This window comes from Cynocephalus volans, chromosome 14 (genome assembly GCF_027409185.1).
Source record: "Cynocephalus volans isolate mCynVol1 chromosome 14, mCynVol1.pri, whole genome shotgun sequence".
NCBI lineage: Eukaryota > Metazoa > Chordata > Mammalia > Dermoptera > Cynocephalidae > Cynocephalus > Cynocephalus volans.
Window position 1 is genome coordinate 75,348,911 of NC_084473.1, and position 6,756 is coordinate 75,355,666.

General features: G+C 34.2%; 1 pseudogene; it reads left to right on the forward strand.

Annotated features, from left to right (window-relative positions):
* The first annotated feature begins 5,812 nt into the window (after window positions 1-5,812).
* On the forward strand, window positions 5,813-6,462 carry LOC134362570 (large ribosomal subunit protein eL19-like; annotated as a pseudogene).
* Window positions 6,463-6,756: the final 294 nt, after the last annotated feature.

Sequence of the window (6,756 nt, forward strand, 5' to 3'; positions counted from 1 at the left end):
GTATCGTCTGCTATTAGTTGAAAACTTACTTTAGGATTTCTTATAGTGTGGTTCTCTGACAACCCATTTTCTTGGTTTCTTTCATTTGAAAATTTCCTCATTTTGCTTTTATTCTTGAAACATATTTCACTGGATATCAGATTCTGATTTGACAGGTTTTTTTTTTTTTTCTTTTTCTTTCAGCACTTTAAAGTGCTGCACTTTGTTCTGTTGTCCATAGTATCTGATGAGAAGGCAGTTGTTAAGTAAATCTCATTGTCATATTTAAGGAATACTTGTCTCTTGCTGCTTTCAACATTTGCTTTTTCTTTAGCAGTTTGACTACCAACTGCCTTGGCATATTTGTTTATACTGCTTGACGTTCATTATTCATATTGTATCTCTGTTTTTTTTGTTTGTTTGTTTGTTTGTTTTTTAATTTGGGAATTTTGGGTTGGTTTTTTAAATTTTTTTTTCTGTCCCAAGCTCTGTCTCCTGGAACTCCAATTGTAAGTGTGTTAGACTGTGCGTTACTATCTAACAGTGACCTTGCTGTGGATTGAATGTTTATGTCTCCTCCTGCCCTCCCTCCCCTTCAACCAAATTCATATGTTTAAACCCAAAACTCCACTATGGCTGTCTTTGGAGAGAGGATCTGTGAGGAGGTGATAGGTGATAAAGGTTTATGAAGTCATAAGGGTGGGTCCCTAAAACAACAGAGGTGGAGTTTTTAGAAGAGAAGAAATAGACCCCAGCATGCCCTCTCTTCACAATGTAAGTGCACAGTGAGTAAGCAGCTGTCTTTAAGCCAGAAACTGAACCCTCACGAAAAACCGACCCTGCCAGAACTTGACACAGGAATTCTAGCCCCTAGAACTGTGAGAAAATAAATTTCTGTTATTTAAGCCATCTAGTATATAATATTCTTTTATGGCAGCTCATGCTAATACAGACCTGAAGCTATGTTTGTTTTTTTCCAATCTTTTTTTTTCTCTCTGTTCTTCACGTTAGGTGATTTTTATTCATGTATCTTCATATTGATTAAAACTTTCCTTTCTGACTTTCATTTGTTGTTAAACATATCCAGTGAATTTACTTCTGGTATTTTTTTGTACTTAGCACTTATATTTGGCTTTTTAAAAATGTTATTTTCCTGCTGAGTATTCTAATCTCTACAGTTGCTTGAGTCATTCTTCTCAGGGCCGGCCTCTGTTGATTTTCTCTTCTCTTGAGAGTGTATTACACTGTCCTTCATGGGTCAGGTAATTTTGGATTTCATCTTGGGTTTGCATGATTTTTCTCAGAATACATTGTTTCTTTTAGCAATCAATTAGTTTCGCTGGACTTCAGTTGCAAACTCAAGTTTCTTGAGTGGCCCCTACGGTCTCAGTTCAGATCATCTGTCTTTAGCTGAGGTATTCTTTGAGTCTTTTCTGTGCACCTGTGATTCTAACGACAGTCAGAAATGTGAGGAGACACAATTTTGGGGTCCCCCTTCTCATTATTTATTTTCTGAGATCTCCCCATTATTTCCAATGGTCACAGATTTCTAACTGTAGTTTTCTGGTTCCCCAGAACAGAAATATCGTAGGCATTTTTTTTTCATCAATATCCCACTCACTGCACCTTGTTCCAAAAGCATCTGAGCTCAGGCTGAAACCACAGAACTTGAACTCGTGTTCTTCAGCTTCTTTTTTCTATTTGTGTCCTCTGCAGTTAAGTCTGTCTGTTTCTGTTTGTTTTCCGGTGTCTTTAGGTAGCTGCTTTGTAATACGTACAAATATTGCAGTTTTTCTCTTACAGTAGTTGATCCATAGGTACTCACTCTGTCTTCACTAGCAGAAGAATTTTTAGTTTAAATTCAATTACCTTGATTTTGCTTTTTATTCATATATTAAATTAATAATTGTTCAAATAAGTTCTATTCTATTCAAATGCACTGATTTTATTTTCTACTTTCTTTTTACATTTGTCCTCGATAGATTACTTATTATAAATCTTACTTGTTATAAAATAAAATTAATTTTACTTTGGATAATAGTTTTTTCTTGCTGAGAGAATGTGAAACTTTTGGTGGCCTGACAAAAGTGATTTTGATATCCTTTGAAGAAAGTGATCCATAATGGAAAATTTTTAAGATGGCTTTTTATTATACCAGTTAATTTTTATTTTTATTTCTGAATAATACTTTACAGTTTCTAACTAAATTAAAAAATGACTAGCTCAATTGTAATAAAATTTCAGGCTTTGATTATTTAAATGACACAAAAAATGTTGGTACTTGAGTTCAGAATATTTTAATAAAATATCTGGCAGTAATATTACTTATTAGACAAAGAATTAATTTTATCTCAAGATTTAAACTTTTATGTTATTGCTTTGATTTGTCTCTTACAGAATTATTCACTACACTATTAGAGAAAATCGGTGTGGCTTTATAAATAGATCATTAAACACAATGCATTTATATAACAGAAGTAAAGATCGTTCAGAATTAAATGCTAAATGTTCTCAGTTAACAGTCCTTATTCATTATTTCTACAGAATGCCTACAAAACACTGAAGAAGCTGTCCTTTTAAAACTAAATAATGACAAAAAATTAGATACATTAGCCAGAATGGAGCTTTTAGTTCTAATACTAAAGTTGTTAAAAAAATAATTTGAAAATAATGAATCCATTCACGTACTCTACTATCTAGAAGTATCTAACTTATATATACATACACATGTTTCCCTCTGAAATTTTTACATAAATATTTCTAATCACTCTCTCCATTTCCATGTAACCAAATTATATGTATTCTTTAAGCCTTACTTATAATCTGCATTAGCCAGACTCATCCAGAGAAATGGAACAAATATATATCCTCCATTTATAGAAAGAGATTTATTATAAGGTATTAGCTCACACAATTATGAAGGCTGAGAAGTCGGTCAACTTGCTACTTGCAAGATGGAGCCCCAGGAAAGCTGGTGGTATAGTTCAAAGTGCCAAGAGCAAGAGAGAAGATGGTATTGATTCCAGTCTGAGTCTGAAGGTCTGAGAACCAGGAGAGCCCATTTTAAGATCAATGTCTCAGCTCAAGCAATTAGTCAGAGAATCAGGGAATCCTCCCTTCCTCTACCTTGTTATTCTGTTCAGAACCTCAATGGATTGAATGATGCCCTCCAACATTGGGGAGGGCAATCCAATCACTTTACTCAGTCTTGTAATTTAAATGCTAAACTATTCCAGAAACATCCTCACAGACATACCCATAAATAATGTCTAACCAGATATCCAGGTCAAGTCGACACGTAAAATTAAGTTCAAAAAATCAAATGTCTTTTTCTCCCTGAATCCTCCCTGATACTTCTAAGCAGCATACAAACAAATACTAAATACCTAAAAATAACCATTACAAGAAATGTTCGGAACTATATAATAGAAAGTATTAAGACAGATGGGGAAAAGATGGAATAATTGAGAAACTCAAACTGCTACTGAAAATAAGACAATGTTGAACAGATTTTACCTTTTAAATTAATTTTTTAATTTTTAAATTATATTCAAAATTCCATGTGTCTTAGCCCATTTGGACTGCTGTAACAAATCTGCATAGTCTGGGTGGCTTATAGCAATGTATTTTTCACACTTCTGGAGGCTGGACATCCTAGAGCAAGACACCTGCATAATCAGATTCTGGTGAGAGCTTTTTGTAGGTTACAGATTGCAGATTTTTCATTGCTCTTTTCACATGGCAAAAAGAAGGCTATATAATACCAAGTTCAAGTGTTCAGATCCCCTACAGGTACCAGGTGCCAAAAGGAAAAAACAGAGAGAGAGAGAGAGAGAGAGAAGAAAAGAGAGCCTGTGAGCTCTCTGGAGTTCCTTTTATAAGGGCACTAACAAAATTCATGAGAGACCCAACCACATGATCTAATTGTCAAAGATCCTGCCTCCTAATATCATGACATGGGGGACAGGATTTCAACATATGTGTTTTGAGGAAACACATTCAGTCCAGTGCACCAAAGATATTTTTATCATTGTCCAAGTGCACTTTATTTTATTATTTTTTCTTATCAATTACAGCAAGTTTTTTAAAATTATTTTTTGTTGATTTTGGGTTTTTTTTTTCATTGTTCCTGTTTTGGGGTTACAGTCCAAGTGTATTTTAATTTGTAAAAGTTATCTTTCTTCTGGAAATTTAATGTGGAAAATAACCCACTAGAATATTTAATGTAGAAATTTTGAAATGAAAAGAATGCAATTAATAATATTGAAATTATATTGTATAGCTATGCTATGATGTTTAAAAGTAAATAGTAAATTTACCAAAAATAGACGGACAATTTAATGTGAGAAAATAAATGCCTAAGAAAAGTTCCCTCGCTCCCAAATTTTTATGTTGGCTACAATTTACTCTGATAGGAAATAATATTTTATTCTTATAAGTGGTATAGAAACTATATTACATCTTAGAAAAGAATAAAATACATCTCTACATCAGGACATATACTAAAATAAACCTCTTACACTTTTATATCAAAATGTAAAAATGTAGCCTTAAATAAATGTAAATGAAAAATAAATGTGTTAACTTGTGATGGAGTAGACATGACACCAGTATGTTTATGTATGTGCACATATTTATATTTATATATTTACACACATATGTATGCCACAAGATAAGGCTGATATAATTCCTATTGGATGAGAGAAAAGGGGAAAGTGCCAATAAAAAATGTTTAAAGTAGACAGAAAGTTTACAACACAAGGAGTCAAAATCTATAAAAAGTATACCTTCATCAGTATACATATACAAATACATACAAATTAAATCAACAATATTGTTTTTAATCTGTCTACATTGCAAAGATTAAAAGGTAAGAAATTGTACATGAATGTCCATAGAGAATTGTTTAGAAGAGCCAAATGTGAAAATAATTCAAATGTCCATCAGTGGATGAATTGATAAACAAAATACATATTCATACTACAGAATATTATTAAGCTATGAAAAAAGAATGAAGTACTGATCCATGCTACAACATGGATGAACCTTGAAAACATTATGCTTAATAAATCTGCTATTAAAAAGAACTAATGTAGACCAAAATGTCAAAACTCTCAAAATTGCATTTCTAGAAGTGTAAAATTTCTTGAGGCCAGTTTGAAAATGCTCATTGATTTTTTTTAATTTATTGTTACTTATGATTTTTTTAGTGGTTATTAGTATTCATGGGACACAAATCATTTTAAATGTTTGATAGGCAGTAAAATGGATCCTCCAAAGATATCCATGTTCAAATTCCTGGAACCTGTTTATATATTGTGTTATATAGCAAGGGGGTATTAAGGTTGCAGGTAGATTAAGGTTGCATATCAGCTGACCTTAAAATAAGGTGAGTGTTCTGGATTATCCAGGTGGACCCAAGGTAATCACAAGTGCTCTTATAGGGGAAGAGAGAACAGAAGAGTCAGAACTGAAGAGAGGGTACTGTAATTGGCTATTGATGGCTCTGAAAATGAAAGAGTGTCACAAGCCAGGAAATGTGGGCATTCTCGAGAAGCTGGAGAAGGCAGTGAAACAGATTGTCATGCAGAATCTCTAGAAAGCAATGCAGCCCTGCTGACATCATTTTTGAATAGTATCATTTATTGCAGTATTTTCTCTATTTATTTTTGTATTTATTTCTAATTAGGCACTATTTCTTTGTTTTCACATTGTACTATCCCATCTATTGACAAATATCTTGCAAATGAGTCAGGTCATATCCAGTAATCAAGACAGATTCTTCAATGAATGCTACTTCAAGACTTTCGCCGCTGTGGCCACAGCCAGGAGTATGTTCAGGTTGCAGAAGGGGCTTGCCCCTAGTGTCTTTTGCTTTGGTAAAAAAAAAAAAAAAAAAAAAAAAAAAGGGTCTGCTTGGACCCCAATGAGCCAATGAAATTGACAATTCAATTCCTGTCAGCAGATCCAGAAGGTGATCAAAGGTGGGCTGATCATCTGCAAGCTCATGACTGTCCATTCCCGGGCTTGATGCCAGAAAAACACTCTGGCCAGCAGGAAGGGCAGGCATAAGAACCTAGGTAAGGGAAAGGGGATGCTGGGGAAGGTAACCTGGATGCATGAATGCTGGGGAAGGTAACCTGGATGAGGAGGATGAAGATACTGCACTGGCTGCTCAGAAGATACCGTGAATCTGAGAAGATTGACCACCACATGTATCACAGCCTGTACCCAAAGGTGAAGGGGAGTGTGTTCAAAAATAAGCAGATTCTCATGGAACGCATCCACAAGCTGAAGGCAGACAAAGCTGGCAAAAAGCTCCTGGCTGACCAAGCTGAGGCCCGCAGATCTAAGACCAAGGAAGCATGCAAGAGCTGTGAAGAGCGCCTCCTGGCCCAGAAGGAGGAGGTCATCAAGACTCTGTCCAAGGAGAACAAGAGGAAACTTTCCCTCCTATTTGTACATAGTGGCCTCGGTGACTAAATAGATCAACCATTCAAATAAAACAAGCTTTGATCTGCTTAATAAATAAATAAATAAATGCTACTTCAAGAAAAGAAAATATAGAAAGCAATATGTTAAATAATTGAACTTTAAATGGTAAACATTAGTTTTCTGAATGCAGTTTTCTCTGTTCAATTAATATTCCATCATAGTCTGTAAAAACAGAAACATTTATGCAATATACGTTTTATTATTTAACCTATCTGCATGAAAACATATTTTACACAAGGATCTTGAAGGATAAAAAGATCTGCACCAGTGGAAAATAGGAGA